Consider the following 22,692-nt stretch of genomic DNA (forward strand, 5'->3'; position numbering starts at 1 on the left):
GTATGTGAAAATGGATGTATGAATGAGAACGCGGATGTGAATGTATGATGTGGATGTATGTATGTGAATGTGGGTGTGTAAATGTGGATATGGATATGGATGTAAGAATGTGGATGTAGGTGAATGTGAATCTGGATGTGTGAATGGGGATATGGATATGGATATGGATGTATGGATGTGGATGTATGAATGAGAACACGGATGTGAATGTATGATATGGATGTATGGATGTGGATGTATGAATGAGAACGCGGATGTGAATGTATGATATGGATGTATGGATGTGAATGTGAATGTGGATGTATAAATATAGATGTGGATGTGAATGTGAATGTGGATGTGGATGTATAAATATAGATGTGGATGTGGATGTATAAATATGTGTGGATGTGAATGTGAATGTGGATGTATAAATATAGATATGGATGTGGATGTATGTGAATGTGAATGTGGATGTGTATGTGGAATAATGAATGCAAAAATGTATGTGAATGGATATGAAGTCGATATATGAGCGAATGGATGAGATGAGATGTCATGTGAATCAGAATGTGAATGAATAATATAAGATCTGAATGAATGAGATATAATGAGAAATGGATGTGATGAGACGTAATGTAAATTAAGAAAGATAGGAATGGATGTTATGTGAAGTGAATGAATCCGATGTGATGGGATGGAAAATGATATATCTGGTCAAGAATGGATACACATATGATTTGGAATTGGATTAAGTAATATGGATTGATATGGAATAATGTGGAATGACGAGAGTTCAATATAGAAACTGTATTTAAACTGTTTGCAAATGACTGTTTTATGTCAAAGATGCTGGGGAAGCATTTTGACTGTCTTGAGTATGTGGTCATAGAGACTTACCTGATAAAGTTGCAACAGCTGACGGAGAGTCAATGGAGGACGTCTCGCGTAGCAAGGTCGGCCGAGGTCTTGACCAGCCTCGGTTCGATTTAAATGGTGAGCTTCCGGTACGGTGGATGAGGGACCAAGGAAGCGGCCTATGAGTAAAGCGCTAGGTGATCTGCGAAGGATCCTAGAGGGTGTTGACCATACGGTGCTCGGGCTCTGGGTCGCCAAAGATACCCACACGTGCGTCGTGGAAGATATTGGAATAAGGAGTAAGAGTTGTTTTCTGAAACCGGGCATGGATCTGGTTGATTGACCTTGCTGGTCCTCAACGGATGAGTCCATGGCTCTTTTATATGGATCTGCTGGTTGATCTTGCTGATCTTCCACAGAGATTCCATTCTGTTATGTGAATATATTGTCGGTTACTATGAGCTAGGAACTATCGAAAAGGCCCCTGAGTGAATAGGTGGTGAGCGTTCTGGTTACCAATGATGCCATAAGTACACCGATGAATGAATGATTGAAAATATGAATTCAACCACAGATATTGAGGATAGTGATTAATGACATAATGGTTTCATTAAAGGATTGTTTTAAAGTTAGCTGATGCTGAGAAAAAGGCAATTTCATATTGGGTGTGTAAGTGGTGTGACTAGTTTATGTTTGCATGAACTTCCGGCTAGGGGGCTTGGGAACTCTTTTCCCTGGTACCCGGGACAAAACCTAACCAAATTCCTAATTGGATCCCATCACTACAGTGGTTGGGCCATGGGACTGGAGGCTGGACTGATGGATCCGTAAATTGAGACTCAATTTCTGTTTAGTTCGATAGATGAAGTAAATCCCGGACAAAAATTGTTCTATGGATAAAGAATCAACGGCTGTGCCTCTCAATGAGGAAAAAAGCGTTGGTCTCCATGATCAAGTGCAATCTGTCCCTTGATCTGACTATGGAACTTACGAGTTCGGTCAGATCAGTTCAGTTAAGTAAGGCTTTTGACTACGTTAGAAAAAAGTTATCCTGGTGGAATCGCCCGTGCTTTCCGGGCAAGAGAAGTTTTTTTCGAGTTCGGTTTAGAAGAATCGAGGAATTAGTCACCTGTCCGGATATCCGTGGGGGGCGAGGCCCCGAGTGTGGGACCCTGCCCCGCGCAAGATGTGCTACTTCCGCTGCTAGCACCCCGAATCCGTTGTGTGGTGGGGACAGGGATCTCACATGTCCCATGAAGCGTTGGACAGCTTCAAAGTTTGTGTGGGTGGTGGCAGCTCGAGAATGAGCCGCACTTTGTTGTGTCATTAATTGAAATTCTCTACCTGGAGACAACGTGTCCCAAGATCACACCATGTCGAACCCAAAATTAACATTTGAGAGGGTTCAACGAGATGCGATATAACCTACATCTTTCTAGCACTTTGCGCAGAAATGCTAGATGCTCCTTCCAAGAGGAATTGACACAAAGGTCATCCATGAAGACTTCAAGGAACTTCTGAAGATATTCCTTGTAAGCCATACACATGAGGCGTTGGAAGGTTCCGGGTAAACTCGAAGGGCATGACTTGGTATGCATATGTACTCCACTCAATGGAAAAGGCCATTTTGTGTTGGTCCTTGGGATCAGCACCTGGTTGTATCTTGAAAATCCGTCGAGGAAACTATAAGCTTCCTTCCTCGCTACTGTTTCTAGCACATGCTCGGTGAATGGTAGGGGATAGTGGTCCCTAACGGTGGTTTCATTAAACTTTTTGAGGTCAACCCACACTCTAACTTTTCCATTCTTTTTGGGCACTATCACGATTGGTGATACCCACTCCGTATGCTTGATTTCATAGATAAATCCAGCATCAATAAGTTTTTCACTCTCTTTTTGCGGACCATCTTGGAGTACTTAGGGTTCATAGGATAAGCTCGTTGTTTGATTGGCCTACCTCCATCAACCATTCGAATGGTGTGTTGAACCACTTTTGGAGTTACAACTTTCATATCCGTGTACTTCTAAGCGAAAGCAGTCCTGGAATTCTGTCAGGAGAGCGATGAGCTTGGTCGCTTCTTCCTTTGAAAGGTCTTCTACAATAAATACTAGCCTAAGGTCTTCACCCGAGCCTGCTAAGTTTACTTCCTTGACCTTAGCTGGTTGACCTTAGTAGGTCCTAGGTTGCCCACTATCAGACCTCTGAGCCGAATCATATTGGACAAATTGGTCGGTCATTTGAAAGGCCTTAAAGTGCTTAGGCACCTATCTTGCCTCTTCTGCTTTAACACTTTCCTCATCAATTAGCTTCTTAGCTTCTTTTTCAGCGAGTGCTAACTTTTTGTTGCGTGCCTTGCGCGCGGAGCGACAAAGCTTTTCGGGGACTACTTTGGGTTGAATGGGTTCAACTGGCTATGGGACAGTAGTGTGGACCAAAAGAGAGCCATTTGCAAACTCTTTTTGCCATATTTCATTGAAATGCTCATGTGCTTCCCCACAACAACCACATATTTCAACCAATGGGCTTTTGAGTCATCTGGGAAGATGACTCAAAAGCCCACTGGCTATGGGACAGTAGTGTGGACCAAAAGAGAGCCATTTGCAAACTCTTTTTGCCATATTTCATTGAAATGCTCATGTGCTTCCCCACAACAACCACATATTTCAACCAATGGGCTTTTGAGTCATTTGGGAAGATGTATCACTTTGGCCTAGGGAATCCCTCAAGCCTGTGAGTTCTATGGGAGCGTGTACTCCTTGATGGCTTTGCTCTAACAACCTATTCAAGCTCTTGGGTGGCTATATTGGGCAGATATGCTGAACTAAGCATGTATAATTATGTAAGCTCTTGCGCATCTGCTATGGCAAACCTTGTACCAGTGCATGGAGGTAAGATATCCAGGGTTGTGAGGATATGCATCTAGTTCTCAGAGTCTTCCGGCTCTAGGAGCGGTGCACAATTCTTACTCTCCCTTTCATCTTCTAGCATTTTGGCATGTCTGGCATAGATGGACTTTAGTAGTTCGTGTAGTTGTTGTGATCGAGTCCTCTGCAAATGGCCTGCCACTCATGGGGTGTGCCTTCCACGTGCATAGATTGATATTAAAGATAAGATCTTTTGTCCGAATGTAAATGTGGTCGGTGTCCCAGTCATGGATCGCCTTCGATTCTCTCATAATAGGTTTGCCAAGGATGCAGTCATATGAAACTGGCTGACATCCAAAATTCATCACCACAAAAGTGTGGTGGTAGGTGGTTCCAAGAATCTTAATTTTAAGATCCCTTAGTAGACCAATATGTCTAGTGATGGCTCCATCATCGAGTTTAACTAGCAATCGGGTGTTATCCAAGGCAAGTGCTCCTCATTTTTCCCAACATTGTTTGGTAATAGTGCTCACTCCAAGATTGCAGCAACTTGGAGGCCATCAAAGGTTATTGGTAAAGCTACATTGAGTTCATCGCCTTCAAAGTACTGCCCAAGTTTATTAACTCGAAACATGGAGGTTCCTCTTACCTTATGAGGTATATGAATCTCCTCCTCCACCTCAGATTCATCAGAGTTTTCGAGCTCCATGGTTTTGTACATGCCTGCTCCTCTGAGATGTCCCTCCATCCAGTCCTTCAGATCGTTCCATAGGCTTGGGCTACCTTGTAGCTAGGTACCGATAGGGATTTGGACCTGAGATGAGAGGAAAGGAGAGACCTACAATGTCTCCTTGTAACGGAGGTTGTCCATTGAGGAAGGTTAGGTCTGCTTTGTCTTAAGCTTTTTGAAGTGTATGGGATGGAAACAGGGATTCTGCATTTGTTCCCCTATGATGTTAATCTCCCAAGTTTCTAAGATATTCAACCACCCTATCTCCCTACTACTGGGGGGTAGCTTCTACTTCTGTTAACTCTTGCGAGAGTGGTCAGTCTAGAAGCTTGCAAGGATATACTTGAGCATCATGCACAGGTTTGTGGTTTGAGACCGATGGGCATGGTTCAAGGTAGGTAGTAGGAGGATCAGCTTCTAACCGAGCTTGGCACTCACAGACTAACTCTTGGGCTATCACGAGTCTCTCCTTTTCCTCAATAGGATTAGGGTACTCAGTGAGCTTTTTTGTGGTAAACTAGCAGGTATCCATGGTTTCTCTGGCTCGAGCGGCAGCCCTTAACAATTCTTCTTCTTTGGAGGAAGAAGTCGACAGAGATGAGTTGTTGTGCTGGAGTCTGAACCGATTTTGATAATCATTGATCCTGATTTTGTGCAGCAGCCCTTTGCCTGTTTTGTACCCTGGTCACCGCGCCGTTGAGAGGGACTGCTCGAATGAAACCATCTCTAACACTCAGTAGGTTAAGGCTGGTTCTGGGATTAGTTTCATGAGCCTTTCCAATTAATCCAGGTCTCAACGAACAGTCTTTATAAAGGTGATCAATACCCCACCCTACACACAATGGGGCGGTTGGGAACACCTGCAGAGGCACTCACCCTCTGGTTGGAATGCTCGGCCACTCGGTGAGGTTTGCCACAATCATAGCACTGTATGGGCTATCTTTTAGCTATGTGACAAACTGGTGCAACTCTGGGTAATGGGGGCTGAGGTGGAAGAACTCGGGGTGGTAAGGGCATTTTGGGTACCCAAAGGATTCCCCTTTGGGCCACTTCTTGGCCAAGTTGAGGTGCGTTATGATGTGCTGGAGCTGCCAAAGCCAGTGGTTGCCTGGAGTTGTCAAGCAATGCTTGAGGCAAAGCTTGAGCTAAAGTAGCCTTGTGGTGATAGCAGTTGGAGATTTCATGATTTCCCCACTTTACACAATATGTATAATAGAGGCTTGGACGGGGTCTCAGATGAGGAAACTTGGTGCCAATATGGTTTTCTTGACAGGTTGGGCACCATACGAGTTCCCTTCGAGGATAAAGATGTGGATGGCACCCTCGATCTCGGCCTTGGTTGATTCTCTATTACTGGGTCATTTGTTGCATTAAGGTAGCGGCCAATTGCTTGTCTAGACGTAGACTCTTTTGCCTTTTCATTAGGCTTTGTCCTGGTGGTCTTCAAGGAGTCCTCTGATGCACCTTCATGGAGTTGTCAGGAACATGTTCCCTTGAAGTTGTCCTCAAACTTCAAAGCACTCCTGGAACATTGTTCAAATGAGGTTTGGTCTAAGGCAAACAAGGAGTTATGCAAGGGAATATCGTCGAGTCCCTCTAGAAATGTCCCAATTAATCTCTCATCGGAGAACTTATCTTTGGCACTACAACATGAGTGGAGATATCTGACTCTATGAATGTAATCCCTAATGGTTTCACCCTCATTTTGCTTGACATTATTAAGTTGTTCAACGGGGATCCATCAGGTACCTTGATGAGAGTACCCCACTTTGAAAGCTTCTTTTAAAGCTTCGAAGGAAGCTTTATCTTCCGTCTTCAAAGATCTATACCATTAGCCAGCTTTGCTATCCAAGGTAATGCCAAAAGCACTTATCTTAATACGATCACATCTATGTGGCCAAATGCTTCACAAATCTGATTAAACATCTCCAAGTGAGTAATAGGGTCACTTGTACCATCAAATTTTGTGATCAATTTAGAAATGTTTGCTAGTTTGGTTCGTTCGTCTCTGGGTTGAACATGTGCAGGAGGAGAAATGCTTCCGGCTACCCCCCTCCCTATTTCTATGGTGGCTAATCTTAACATTTCAGGTGTCAACCTTATCATGGCAGGTGTTGGTTGTGGAATGGGTTGCAGAGGAGTGGGTCCACGTCGATAATAGACTATCGGAGATCTTTGCCCTCTGGGAGGACTGGGTTGTGAACCATGTGGTCCTTTTTGGTATAGCGAGTGTGCCCCGTGAGGAGGGTACTACTAATAGACAGGCGGGCCTGGTCGTTGTTGCATGGGCCTGGGTAGACTCGCCCTCTTTGGTATGATGTCTCAGGCCTTTGGAAAGATGGACTTGGTTCTTTGTCTAGTAAAGTTTTCGGAGCTCTGAAAATGAATCAGCCACCCCTGAGATAGGTATGGCTCTCCAGACTAGTAATTGGGTCTGGGTCTGATGGCTCTCACTCTGGCCGACTTTTGCTCTAGGATCTAAAGGTGGTTTAGGCCCACTTTCTTGGGGTTGTTCCATATCTCTCACCCTGTGTTGCGGATCTTTGGACTGTGTGTTTTTTTCCTCGAATAAAATTGAGAAGCCTCGATGCAAGGCTTTGCTAGAAATGTGTTGGAGAGATCAGAGTTGGTGGTTCCTAGATAGATGGTCTATCCATACACTGTGGTTTAGACTCTCTTACCTTGGGTTCTGGGGTCCTTCGTCTGAAAAGATGCAGGGGGAGAAAAGAGCTTGAGCTCTTGCAAGCACACACACACACTCACAAAACCCTAAAAGAGAACACACAAGGTGAGAGGCTGAAAATCTTCTTCTTCTTCACACAACACTCAACACACCATATACAAAGGTGAGAGGCTAAAAATCTTCTTCTTCTTCACACAACACTCAACACACCATATACAAAGATAAGAGTACATCGAATATGAAAAGGTACTCAACCAAATACATACTAGGGTTCTCTATAGTGTGAACCCAACTAAATGAGCTGGCGCTATAACTATGCCAGGGCTATCACACAGCCATTCATCCCACTGGCTACATATCACCCATGATCTCACCAACCATGCCAGTGGTGTAAGTGTGGGGTCTATCCCCCATGCGGGTCATCAGTGTCCACCGCCTCACTAGATGAGCTCGATATCTCAACACTCCCCCTCGAGCGCTCAACTCCATCTCATGTACACCAAGCAAAGCCCTGAATTTGCAGAGCTTCTCTGTACCCAATGCTTTGGTGAAGATGTCAGCGACCTGATCCTATGTGCTGACATAAACAAGCTCAACGTCTCCTGCCAAAACCTTCTCTCTGACAAAGTGGTAGTGAACCTCTATATGCTTTGTGGTGCGAGCATGAGAAAGTGGGTTCCTGGCCAACTGTATACTACTAATGTTGTCACAAAAAATGAAAACTTGTCTATCCATTGACAGACCCAAATCTGCAAGTAGCTTTCTCAACCAAGCTACCTCACATGCTGCCATAGCAGCACCTCTGTACTCGGCCTCTGTGCTGGATAGAGCAACCATAGGCTGCTTCTTGCTGCTCCAAGTCACAGCAACACTCCCCAAAGAAAACATGAAGCCACTAGTAGATCTTCTATCTGAGATACTACCAGCCCAATCAGCATCTGTGTACCCATGTAGTACAGAAATCTTTTTCCCAGTTTCATAAAATAGTCCACAATGCAAAGTAGACCTCACATACCTCAGTATGCGTCTTAATGCATCCAAATGCGACTTCCGAGGAACCTGCATAAACTGACTCACCAACCCAACAGCATAGCTCAAATCTGGCCTGGTGATTGTCATGTAGATCAAGCTTCCTACTATGCACCTATACATAGTAGGATCCTCCAAAATCTCTCCTGAATCTGCACTCAACTTGCCATTCTAATCCAATGGCACTAAGATAGGCTTACAGCCTATCATACCATACTTGGACAACATGTCCAAGCCATACTATCTTTGCACAGTAATCCAGTACCATGTGGTGACCTAATCACCTCAATGCCCAAGAAATATCTGAGCTCCACCAGATCCTTCATCTCAAACTTCTGTCTAAGCAAGATCTTTACATCAAAGATCTCTACATCATGGTCCCCCATAATGATCAGGTCATCTACATAGATGACAACAAGCACAACCCCTCTATCACTGTGTCTCACATACAACGAGAAATCTGCATTGGTTACATGAAAGCCAATAGTGACAAGATATTCAAAAATCTTGTCAGACCATGCTCTTGGTGCTTGTTTTAAGCCATACAAGGCTTTCTTCAACCTGCAAACATGCTCGCGGTGACTCACATTCTCATAACCAGGTGGCTGCAACATATACACCTCTTCCTACCAAATCCCCATGCAAGTATGCATTCTTTACATCCATCTGATGTAAAGACCATTTCTTTGACGCAGCCACTACTATCACAACTCTCACTATTGCCATCTTAGCAACTGGGCTGAAAGTTTCCTCATAATCAATGCCATATGTCTGTGCATATCCTTTGGCTACCAATCTAGCCTTGTACCTGCTTATGCTTCCATCACTGTTATGTTTTACTTTGTACACCTACTTGCATCCAATGGCTTTCTTGCCTTCAGGCAATTGCACTAAATCCCAAGTCTCATTTCCATATAGTGCATCCATCTCCTCATCCATAGCTTTCTTCCAACACACATTTCCAACAGCCTCATCAATGCATGTGGACTCTACAACCTGTACAACTTTTGCCATGTATGCATAGTGATGTGCCATATAACCATCATAGGTAAACCTCTGCACAGGATTCTTCACTCTTCTAGATCTTCGCAGCTTTGCATTCATGGCTTCCATAGCCTTCTTTACACCAGGTGTTCTCATAGCTAGTATCCTAAGATCCTCATCAAGGCTCATCTCCGAGCCACTAGACTCTCCATCAACATGAGAATGCCTTGCAGAAATGTCAGGCCTACTAAGGGGCTCAATCACTTTCTCTTTGCCTTTATGTGATGTACTAATCACATTTGCAGGACTGGTATTATGACACAGCCTGCCACTCCATGGTCTATCAGCTGAACCACTAGATGAGGACTCTCCTGGTCCACTCAAAGACTGTGATTGCTGACTTGCATTCTGTGCAACCACATTTCCACTCACATCAATCCCAACAGCTTCTTTTTCAGTAGCATACCAGCTGCTCATCTCATCAAAAACAACATCCCTGCTTACCCTCAACTCATGTGTAGTAGCAGGGTTATAACACCTGTATCCCTTTTGCTCAAGGGAGTATCCAATAAACACACATTTTTTAGATTTTGGATCCAGCTTAGTTCTCAGCTCATCTGGCACATGCACATATGCAATGCATCTCAGATGAGACAAATCAGGTTTTCTATCAGTAAACCTCTCCTCTGGAGTTACATCATGTATGGCTGCAATTGGAGTCCTGTTCATGATGTAAACTGTTGTAAAAATAGCCTCAGCCCAATAGCCATGCGGCATATTCTTCTCTCCCATCAATGCTCGTGCAATCTCAGCAATGTGACTGTTTTTTCGCTCAGCAACTCCATTTTGATGTGGAGTGTATTTGCATGTAAACTGTCTCTGAATACCATTCTTCTTCAAAAATTCAGAGAACTCATTGGAGAAGTACTCTCCCCCTCTATCTGACCTTAGGCACTTTACATGTTTCCCTATTTGCTTTTCAACCATAACTCTGAAATTCTGAAAATGAGTGAATACCTCACTCTTCTCCTTCATGCACACTTTCCTTGTGTGGTCATCAATAAATGTCACATAATACCTGCAACCTCCCATAGACATGGTCTTCGTAAGACCCCATACATCTGAATGCACAACATCTAGTGCATTTATGCTCACATTTCTGTCACGTGGAAATACATGCTTTGTTTGCTTTCCAAATTGGCATGCTTCACATATTTTTTGCATACCTTCAACTTTAAACTTTGGCAGCCCTGTCACAATTCCTTTAGTCTGCAGGCTTTATTCTCTGCACATTCACATGTCTAATTCTTTTATGCCAAATGTCTATGTTTGCAACAATTCCTGGAACCATTTGCAAACATCGCAGCACTCACTTCAGGCATGTTTACATTCAATGTAAACATTCTGCCCACTCTGTTGCCTTTTGCAACCAACCTGCACTTGTCTTTAAAGTCTTCAACATAACAACCATCAGGGTTAAATCGAACCTGCAAACCCTGCTCAATCATCTGGCCAACTGAAACCAGATTCTTTGTTATGTTCGGAACATGAAGTACATCTACAAGGTACTTCACTTTGCCATCCTGCATAGACAATGGCACATCTCCAACATGGGCAATTGGATGAGCAGTGTCATCCCCTGTTTCCACAAAACCTGGTCTTTCAAGGTTTTTCATCTCCTTGAACCACTCCCCACCATGACTTGTCATGTGGTTCTTCAAAGCACCTGAATCAACGTACCATACATTATCTTTATGTGCTGCTTCAACATTTTCAGACATGGCATTAATGCATAACAAACAACCTTTCATTATCCTCATTGTTTCTGCTCAAGGATGCATAGTTGTTTCTGCTCAAGGATGCATAGTTGTTTTGCTGCAATTTCCCATTTTGCATGTCAGCCTACTTCTTATAACAATCTGCCTGCACATGTCCATGCTTACCATAATAAAAGCATCCACGTGTATCATTATACTACCTTTGCCAATTTCCACGACCTCTTTGACTCCCCCTGCCTCTGAATTGGCGTGTTGTTGTTGTTGTGAATTCTAGGGCTGTTGTTGTTGCTGCTCTGCTGGCCATAATTCTGATTACCTATTCAGCCACCTCCTTGGCCGCGTCCACGGCCTCCTGTACCTCGTCCTCTTCCTGAACTTGGGTAGAAGACCTGTTGCTCTGAACTATTTTTGTTTTGTGAAGGCTGTTGGTCTTCACCCAAGCTCTTATCTTCTATAATCAACATAGATACCAAATCTATGAAATTGGGAATGTTTTCCTGAGTCTGAATAGACATCTTGAATGCCTTGTATTGTGGCCCGAGACCACGTAGACAGACCACCTTATCATCATCATCTACTGAAATGCCAATAGATGCAAGGGATTCCACAATACCCTTGATCTTCAATGCATAGTCACAGACATACTCTTTTTCTCCACAGTATGAAGTTCATTCTTCAACTATATCTTTCGTGCCTTGGTATTTGTTTCATAGAGTTTTACCAAGGTGTCCCACGCCTCCTTGGGGGACTTGGCATCCTGTATGTGCCCAATCATGGTGTCCTGTATACTGATAGAGAGCCAATACATAACTTTTCTGGCTCCTTGGTTCCAATCCTTGAAGTCTTTCATATCTGCAGCAGTCGGATTGATCTCCGATATCTTCGGTGCCTCTTCATGCTCACCTTCTATGTAGTCCCAGCAGTAACCCTTTCCCATCAGGAAATTTGTCAACCTGAACCTCCAAGCATGGAAGTTATTCTTGTCAAGCTTCTCATCAATAATCTAGTTTATGCCATCATTTGACATCTTGCCAGACACACAAATTTACCAGAAACAGCACTCTGGTTTGTCCTGCACAAACTGCTGTATTTTCTGCAGCGGTACTGTATTACACTCAAATGTCACAACCAGTGACCTCAATGTGCATACATACACCCAATGGCAACTATTGACCTCCTTGCAGCACACACAATGTCTGCACAACCAATCTGTCTTCCTGCAGTTCTTAAAATAGAGTTTTGCATAGAATCGATGACTTACCCGCAGTGCTCGAAATCACCTGCTTTCTGAAAAATGGAGGTCCTAACGCGCCCGAAACGCGTTTTCTGCCCGCAAAATATTGTCCAATAGGCCAACATAGTTTTCCTATAGCTTTACTCCCACGAAGAAAGCTCCTCAATCAGAGATCGTTTGCTGGTGCCTCCCATAGAGCTCTCGACACAAGGGTGTAGTCGCCAACACAGATAGGGAAGAGTAGATGAAGCTCTTACCCTCGTACCGCTTCGTGTGCTTCTCTTGCTTGCAGCTCAGCCCTTAGCATGAACGAGGCTCTGATACCATGAAAAGATGTAGGGGAGAAGAGAGCTTGAGCAAGCACACACACACTCACAAAACCCTAAAAGAGAACACACAAGGTGAGAGGCTGAAAATCTTCTTCTTCTTCACACAACACTCAACACACCATATACAAAGATAAGAGTACACCAAATATGAAAAGGTACTCAACCAAATACATACTAGGGTTCTCTATAGTGTGAACCCAACTAAATGAGCTGGCGCTATAGCTATGCCAGTCTCTAGAATGGCTGTCACACAGCTTGTCATCCCACTGGCCGCATATCACCCATGATCTCACCAACCATGCCAGTGGTGTAAGTGTAGGGCCTATCCCCCAGGCGGGTCATCAGTGTCCACCGCCTCACTAGATGAGCTCGATATCTCAACATCAGTGTGCACCGCCTCACTAGATGAGCTCGATATCTCAACATCGTCCACTACTGGGGAGGTCTTCACTCTCACTAGTACTGTCAAAGATAAGCACCGTTTGACTCCACACGGTATTTACCGATGGGTCCAATCTTACTTGCGAAGGGGCGTCTCAAGAGCTTACTTTGTCAAAAAGAGGGTTGTTTTGCACCAGCCTACCTGAGCATAGGTGCATGGAAATGTGGAAGTGTTGTGCAGAACCCTCTAAGAAGAATGTTTTTTTATATATAAAAGGAACGGCCGTGCATTTGTGTTTGAATGGGTGTACACTTTCAGAATGGGATGAGAATGGGAGTTTGCTTCATAGGGGAGAGGGAACGGACGTTCGCCTCAGTCTTGGCGCGAACGTGCGCTTTGGGAATGGAAGGTGGAACGGACATTCGCTTCTAATCAAAAGGGAATGGGCATTCAGAGTTGAGTGCTGAATGGAATGTGCGTGGCAAATGAAGGCATGGGCGTTTGCTTCGAAACGTAGGGAACATAAGTTCAAAATTTAATCTACAGACGTTTTCTTTCAATGAGAAGGAACGGGTGTTCAAGATTAGGTGTAGACTAGAACGTGTGTGGCAACAAGGAATGGGAGTTTGCTTCAGATGATAAGAGAGAATGGGCTTTTGCTCGCAAGATCAAGGATCAGAATTAAGATGCGGGCATGGCAACAAAGGCACATCCATTTGCTTCTCAAGGGAGAAGGAACGGGCATTCCAGATTAGGTGCAGACTGGAACGTGTGTGGCAAAACGAAGGAATGGGTGATCACTTCAGACAACAAGGGGGAACAGGTGTTCACTCGTAAGACCAGGGATCAAAATTAAGATGTGGATGTGGCAACAACGAGGGCACAAGCGTTCACTTCTCAAGGGATAAGCAACGGATGTGGCAAGTTTTGGAACGGACGTGCGCTTGGAAACGTATGGGGGCATCACTGTCAGGCTGGGAATTTTCAGAATTGATTGGAGCTTAATGGCTGCAGGTCTGACAGCCACATTAGATATTCTCTATGAGTACAATATTCCTCTAGATGATTGAATGCACTTTATGCCCAATTAAATGCATTTAATCTATTTTTAATGCCTTTGTCAAATTTAGGTAGCAGATCTTACTAGATATGGTCTGCAAAGCATATGGAACAGACATGGCAAACTTGCCATGGCCATGGCCTGATGAGCGAACGGACGTGCGCTTCTCAAGGCTGTCTGGCAGAATACGGTTTTTCCTAGGATTTTCTTCCTTCTCCTATTGATTCTGGTATCTTCACAGGATTGTTTTATGTTTTTGTTGTAACAAGGAGCTAGAGCTAGTCTCTAGCTGCTTATTGATACCTATGATGCATGATTTAGGCTAATGAACTAAAATTAATTGGATGATTAAGCGATGATTAAGCTACAATGCAAACATGAAGAAAAAACATAAAAAATTGAAATTTGTTTGAATGTTAAGGGCAAAATAAGGGCACCTACTTGCTTCTCCCCGCTCTCGGTGAAAACTCAAATGCTTTGATGCTCGATCAACAACCCAAACCCTGGTAATCAGCATCAACCTATCAGTGGATTTTCACTCCAACCGGGCTAAATCAAAGACTCTAGCTAATGAATCAAGTGAAGGACCCTAAGCTAAATCCCTTCCCCCCAGCAGGGCACCAAAAATGTTAATGGATAACATACTACCTTACACACACAAGAGAAAGAAGAAGAGAAAGGTGCATGCAAGGGTCGAATCCAATGAATGGCACTTAGCCAACTCTATGAGGGTTAACTCTTCAATGTAAAGCCGCTAGGGGCTTACTCCACACTCTCCTTGTGTCACCCAAAGAGACATCCAATGCTAGGTAGAGAGCATGAGGGAAGGAGCTATGGAAAGCGCAACCTCTACCTCATGCCATACGTATGCAAATAAGACATGGTAGATAGCAAGAAGAAGGTAGAGAAGGAGAGAAAGGAGAGCATTACCATTCCTACTCACATACACCAACAATCAAAGCAACAACACAAGCAAGCAGGCAACCATAAACTCAAATGAGATAGAGGGATAGAGAAGGACAAACTCAATTGAGATAAATGGGATTATCATTTTTCATATTTCATAAAATGTCTTATATACATGAGCTCGTATTTACAATGTCCGACTGGCCAATTACAAGTGGGGGCCCAAAACTAGTCTTCCTAGTTTTACTAGCTTTATGTACATCAAATCCTCATGACCGGTGTTATACATGTCGTAAGCTCGGTCATCCTATGTCTCATTTAAATTTAGCACATTGCGAGGTTACAAAAAGATGAGTTACAAAAGGGCATAGTCCACACGAGGGTCATGTTAACCAGAGTGGTAACACATGCTTGCAATGTAGTCAAGTTGTGTGTCGAAGGAGTGCTTTATGCTTCCGATATCCCAGCCAAGCCTTCCCATCCTCGTACCTAGTCCGAATCTAGGCACAAGTTGGGGACAAGTCTTCACATCCAATGTACCTAATCCCCCTCCTTTACAAAAGCACTCACGGATAAGGAGAGTTCATGGCATGCTCCCCCCGGGCCTCTCCTCCTGCCCAAGGTTCCCTCACAAGCATACTAGATGCTAGGAAATTGAAGTGAGAGTACAAAGTGAAGTGTATGTGGATGTAAGTTCAAAAAAGAAGGTAGGAGCACTTACAATGTGTTTAACATGACTCATGCTACCTTCATTTTATCAATTACAATGAGCATGTGCTCATGCTTTCCTTCAATCACCATAGTAGCTCCAATACACCAAATCACATTAAAACAACATCCAAGTAGCATCCATCATGTGAATCAAAAGGCAAAAGATTTGCAAGAAATGGTGCCAGGTAAAGGCTCCCAAAGGTCAATGCAGTCATAGTATCATGTAGGTACATGTATGTGCTTGCTTTAGGCCAAGCTTTGGCACTAACATGAAGTCACAATTTACTGTTTTCATGGTCAGCACTTCAACCCTTTGCCTTCACTCCATAGCCATAATTATTGTCCAAGAGAATCATCTAAATGGCAAATAGAAGCATGATGGTAGAAGGTTTGGAGATGAATCTTGAACCCTAATGTGAGTTCAATGACCTCATGAGACCCTTGTTGGAAGAGCTTCAACCTCAACACCAAGAGGCGCCAATTTTTGAATTTTAGGCCAACTCATGACATCCAAACAAAAAAAATCAAAAGATTCAACCATCCAATTTCCCATTTCTTATCAAGAAAATCAACAAGATAAAAAAATTCCTCAATTTTTCTTGAAACTAAGATGGAAATGGATCAAATACATGGCTCTGATACCAATGCAATGAAGGGGAAAGAGAGAGAAAGAAATGCAATCATAAAGGAGTACCACATGCACTCAAGGGAGTACCACCATAGCCATGGAAGCTGAAGCTCCAAGAAAGTATGACTTGATTAGTAAATGGATTAGTTTCCCCTAATTACAATTTGTTCACTTATATACTTGCCCACCTTTTAACACTTGTTAATGTTGGGCCCCCATACTTGCCCGGCCATATCCATGCCCATGGGCTTCCCTTATGTCCAAGACCAAGCCCCCTTCATTACAAAAACTAAGTGTACTTTCTTTACGAATCACATTGATTATCTAGGATTCATGTGTGCAAAGTCTTGGAAACCCTAAAGAATCACAAACTTTTTGCTAAGAAGAGTAAATGTACTTTCTTTATCGATCACATTGATTATCTAGGAGTCATATATGCATGATCTCTTTAATACCCCCCTCTCATTCTCTTTGTCAATGCACCCACATAAATAGGGAATAGTCACAAGAGAGCTTCCTTGAGGGAGACTTTTCCCCCACCCAATCTCTGTCTCTCTATAAACTTAAACTAAAGATCTCTCTTTTCCTACACCATACCTATGTATCCTCCTAGCACAGCCTAGGTCACCTCTCTCTCTCTCTCTCTCTCTCTCTCTCTCTCTCTCACATTAGCAAAGGCTAACATGTTTTTTATTTACATTAATGTAGAATGTAGATGTAATAAGGCATACACGTTGTTTCAGATCTTCATCACAATATATATGCATAGAGTATTCATTATAAGAGCAAAGATGTAATAATGCATACATGTTATTCAAATCTTCTTTGTAATCACTATATATATGCATAAAATTCTCATTGATTATAGATTTACATTAATATAATCTATTTCTAGATTTAAGCAATTATGTTTTGGTTAGCTATATGTGTATTGTGTTTTATCTTTACTTTCTATGAAAACATCAGTATAACCACCAATTTTGGTGATCCTCCTATTGTTTCTTTACAAAGAGTGAGCCATGGCATGTGGACCCGATTTGTGATACAACATTTTCTTTTGGCTACTAATGGTAGTCGTCGTGCAGGGGTATGTGCATCATGTCCTAGACACCATGTGACCAATGTGTCGATGTCCTAGACACCATGTGACCAATGTGTCGATGTAGGGGGAGACCTAGTGCCAACAAGTAGAGTTAACCCAAAGAGTGGTGGTTATGGACTTGTATGATGATGTAGATCAATTCTTTGAATTTTTTGGCATTTCAAAGGAAAGTCTCTCATTAGCACGCTTAGTACACAACCACACTCATGCAAAATCCATTCATGATGGGATTGAATTTTTGATGTGTTAAATGATCTTATTCTACCTGCAGATCCTCAGGTTATCGTAACCAATTTGTTGGTATAACCAAGGTTCTTTTAGTGAAACTAACGGCTCTGCAAACCTTTATATATGTCAAATCAAGTCTTGGGGTTATTAGGCGGTCTGCCACCCCTCCAAATGGTGTAACATCAGTGGAGGATTATGCATCTAAATTTAGACTCTTTGTAGATGGGAGGATGTAGCCAATCATCCATCTAATGAAATCACAAGCGGGGTGGCAGTGGATGTTTCATGTAGGGTTTACATCTGAAGCTATTCCAAGCTCTAGCTTTGATAGATTTTGCTAGCATCGATTTTGATGTGCTGGTGGAAGCAATAGTATGATCAAAAAGAGCCCTAGCAATTGATTTACATACCCCAAAAAAAAATACAAAAGAAAGAATAAGACATAGGAGTCAAACTCCTCAACATCCCATATGCTTGATTCTAAGTAATCCATTCATGGAATTCCATTGTATACACCCAAAGGCAAGGCTATGAATTTACATTCATCGGTTAAATTCATTCGTTAGAGGACCTTTCAAAGGAGGAGCACAAGAACCATAGAGAAGCTAGAAAGCTAGCAAAAATGTCAGAGAGAATGGTTTTGATAGAAGCTTTAGATAAGGAACATCTGGGTCTGGAGTGTGACCCAAAGTCTGGTGGGGAAAATGTTCCCATCCGAGATATTTGAAGGAGGACTACATGTCAACTTGTTATTATGCCATTTATAATCTGACTAACCATTCCACATAATAGTGCTATTTTAATAGCCAATCTAGAAGGTAACCCCCAAACTACATGAATGATTGAACACAGAATTTAGTGCCATATTGTTATGCCATAAGCAATTATACAATTACAAACAATCGATCGCTCTTGTATCTGCTCCATGATGGGCCTTTGATAGGGGACATTTGAATCCAAAAGGATATCAATGTTTCTACTATCTATGGCTTGGATATACCATAAGACAAAGTAACATATATAGAGTAAATATCAACTCGTAATACAAACTCAATAACTCGTAATGGATAATAGTGTCTAGCTTGTAATAAAAAATTAAAAAGTGAGATGAATGGTAGAAAACCACCACAGTAAAGCAAATGAAGATCAATATGGCACTGAACTAACTAAACCTTGATCTAGTGGTACATATGGATAAGGTGGATATTGACTCTAGAGCAAACATAATGATGACAGAAGTGGATTGGGACATGACAAGCATGAACATTATTTCAAACACCATGTGGAAGGAGTTTGGGAGCCTGGATTTAGAACCCTCTCCTTTTTCTGTTAAAATTCTAGATCAAAGGTGAGTCAAGCCTTTGGCACTGGTACACAAGTTGCAAATCCAAATTGCTAGAGTATTTATAGTTACGGAGATCAAGAAAATTGCCAAATCCTGCCGTATGTTGTTAGGATGCCCATGGTTGTAGCAAAGCATAATTATGGCTAAGAATCTGATGTATGCCAGCAGGCCAACTTACTTTAGAGGATCGAATCTCATAATCTAATATTTCCTTTGAAGCCTTTTTAGGAGTGGGAGTTGCATTTTGTAGGACCCTATAAACCCCCTACACGAAATATTGGCAATATTGACATTTTGGTGGCTACTCGTTACTACATAAAATGGGTGGAAGCTCGTACATTACGAGATAATTGGGCAAAATTGAGGGCTAAATTCTTGTATAATTTTGGTTGCCCGATTGAATTAGTGAGTGATCTCAAGGAGAGCATTTTCTTGTACGAAATGATTATGACCCATTTTGGTTTCCCGATTGAATCGGTGAGTGATCTCAAGGAGAGAATTTTCTTGTATGAAATGATTATGACCTATTTTGGTTGCCCACTTGAAGTGGTGAGTGATCAAGGAGAGCATTTTCTTAATGTTGTAATTTTTAATTTGATAAAGCACGTATGATCATTCACAAGAAATCAACAATGTATTACCCACTCATGCAAATGGCAAGGCAGGATCTACTAATAAAATCCTTTATAAGATTTTGAAAAAGGTGATTAATGAAAATCGAACCGATTGGGAACAAAAACTTTACTCCACACTACGAGCCTTCTAAAAAACTGCTTATAAAGTGCCAACTAGACTTAACTCCTTTCTCTTTACTATATAGCCTCGAGGTTCCCATAGATTTTATTATGCCAAGTCTTCGAGTAGTTGTTTTTTCTCATCTTCCTTTGGAAGAGTCCGTATGGCATGGATTGAATCAAATGATGGCCTTGGATGAAGATAGGTTTTAAAGCTCCTAGACATGAATACTAAATTCAAAAGTTTTGAAGTAGGTGACCCATTTTTACTTTTTCATCCTCATGAATGGGTCATCATCCTGGGAGTTTGAAACTTAGATGGGTTGGATTGTACCACATTTCAACAATTAATAATGGTTTGGTTACCTTTTCTTTTGGTCACAATAGATGGGGTTCCTTTGCCAAAACCAATTAATGGTTTTTGGTTGAAACCATATTATGGAAAAGTTTTAGATGATCAATTATGGTCAGCCCATAACTAGAATGATGGCTAGAAGAACACTGATTGGCAGGATCCTTAGTTGGTCATTTAACCTTCTTAGTGGTGCCGTATGAGATGATTGACTTCATGTGGGTGGTTTGTGACTAGAATGATGGCTAGAAGAGTACTAAGGAACCAATGGGCAGATGCTCAATTGGTCATGTCAGCCTTCTTGTTTATGATGTCAGCCTTCTTAATAGATGTTATGATGAACCCATCCCTAACAATGGTAGAACCAATAATGGTAGAATTTGAAAGCCTTTCCACTTTAGATGTTTTGGTGACTATCTTTGTATTATGTTTTATCTTTACCTTTTATGAACACCTCGGTAAGGTTCACCACCATCTCTCTCTCTCTCTCTCTCTCTCTCTCTCTCTCTCTCTCTCTCTCTCTCTCTCTCTCTCTCTCTCTCTCTCTCTCTCTCTCTGTGTGTGTCTTGTTATGTATCTCCATGCCATCTCTCTCCATGGCTACTCTCTCTCTCTCTCTCTCTCTCATTCGTGAAAATGATATTCCTTCTTTTCTTGTGTGTAAAGGAAATGGATATGGATATGCTACTAAAGGAAAGTCCCTCCCTCCCTTCCTCTCTCTCTCTCTCTCTCTCTCTCTCTCCCCCTCTCTCTCTCCCTCCCTCCCTCCCTTCTTCTCCCCCCCTCTCTCTCTATCCCTCCCCCCTTTCTCTCTCTCCCCTCCCCTCCCCCTATCTCTCTCCCACTTTTTCTCTCTCCTTCTCCTTCTCCTTCTCCTTCTCCTTCTCTGTGTACATCTACCCTCTCCTCTCTCTCTTCCATCCCTCTCTCACTCTCCCTCATCCACTCTTCTTCTCTCTCCCTCCCCTCTCCTCCCCTCCAATTGTCTCTCCTCTCTTTTTCTCTCCTCATTCTCCCTCTCTCTCTCTCTCTCTCTTCCCCCCTCCCTCTCCCCCCTTTTCTCCTTTTCTTCTCCTTCTTTTCCTCTCTCTCTCTCTCTCTCTATCTCTCTCTCTCTCTCTCTCTCTCTCTCTCTCTCTCTCTCTCTCTCTCTCTCTTCTTTTCCTTGTCCCTCACTCCTCCTCTCATCTCTTCCATCTCTCTCTTTGTCTACTCCCCCCCTCTCTCTCTCTCTCTCTCTCTCTCTCTCTCTCTCTCTCTCTCTCTCTCTCTCTCTCTCTCTCTCTCTCTCTCTCTCTCTCTCTCTCTCTCTTTTTTAGTCATTTTGTCATGTGAAAGAAGCCCCAGTTACCGCTGTATCGACTGTTCGGTATTTCTTCTTGGATGAGAACTATTGAAGTTATGAGGCTTTATGTTGGTAGTTTCTCTCTCTCTCTCTCTCTCTCTCTCTCTCTCTCTCTCTCTCTCTCTCTCTCTCTCTCTCTCTCTCTCTTCTTCTTCTCCTTCTCCCTCATTCCTCCTCTCATCTATTTTATCTCTCTCTTTGTCTACTTACCCCCCCCCCTCTCTCTCTCTCTCTCTCTCTCTCTCTCTCTCTCTCTCTCTCCATTGCTCCCCCTCTCTCCCTCTATCTATTTCTCTCTCTCATTTTCCTTCTCCCTCCACCCCCTATTTGTAAAACTGGTAGTTTGCTCTTTTTCTCCCACTCCCTTCCCTCCCATCTCCTTCTTTGTCGTATTTGTAAAAATGGTAGTCCACTCTCCCCTCCCCTCCTCTCTCCTCTCTCCTCTCCCCTCCCCTCCTCTCTCCTCCCATCTCCATCACTCTCTCTCTCTTCCATCCCCCTTTCTCTCTCTCCCTCCCTCTCACCCTCCTTCTCCCTTCCTCCCCTCTCCTCCCCCCCCTCTTATTTTTAAATATGATAGTCTACTCCCCTCTCTCTCTTATTTATAAAATTATAGTCCACTCTCCTTCTCCCTTCCCCTCCTCGCTCCTCCCCTCCCCTCGCCTCCCCTCCTCCCTTTCTCTCTGATTTGTAAAAGTGGTAGTACTACTTCTCTTGTGTCCATATTGATGAAATGGATATGATGGTAAAGATAACTCCCTTCCTCCCCCCCTCTCTAACTCCCTCTCCTTCTCTCCTTCTCTCTCTCTCTCTCTCTCTCTCTCTCTCTCTCTCTCTCTCTCTTCACCTTCTCCTTCCCTGTCCCTTTCCCTTCTCTTCTTTTTCCCTCTATGTCCCCCCCCCTCTCTCTCTCTCTCTCTCTCTCTCTCTCTCTCTCTCTCTCTCTCTCTCTTTGTACCTCTCTCTTTCTCTCTCTCATTTGTAAAAATAATAGGCCTAATTCTCTTTTTCACATAATGACAATATGGATGTGGTAAAGACAAGCCCCCTCCTCCCTCCTCCCCCGTTCTCTCTCTCTCTCTCTCTCTCTCTCTCTCTCTCTCTCCTTCTCTTGTCCTACTCTCTCTCTCTCTCTCTCTCTCTCTCTCTCTCTCTCTCCCCCCCCTTATCTCTCCTTCTCTTGTCCTACTCTCTCTCTCTCTCTCTCTCTCTCTCTCTCTCTCTTTGTCTCTCTCTCTCTAGTCCCTCTCCCTCTTTCATTCTCCTTCTCCCTTCCTCCCTTCCCTCTCACTCACTTCAATCCCTCCATTCTCATTCCCCCACCCCCTCTGTCTAGTTCAAATTATAGCAACCTACTAAGAGAGCATGTGACCCCACCCCATGTCTCCTAGCTGGCTCTGGAGGAGAGGCTTCCCCCATCTTAAAAGGGTG

This window comes from Cibotium barometz, chromosome 1 (genome assembly GCF_041138505.1).
Source record: "Cibotium barometz isolate CiBa-2024 chromosome 1, ASM4113850v1, whole genome shotgun sequence".
In the NCBI taxonomy this organism is placed as follows: Eukaryota; Viridiplantae; Streptophyta; class Polypodiopsida; order Cyatheales; family Cibotiaceae; genus Cibotium; species Cibotium barometz.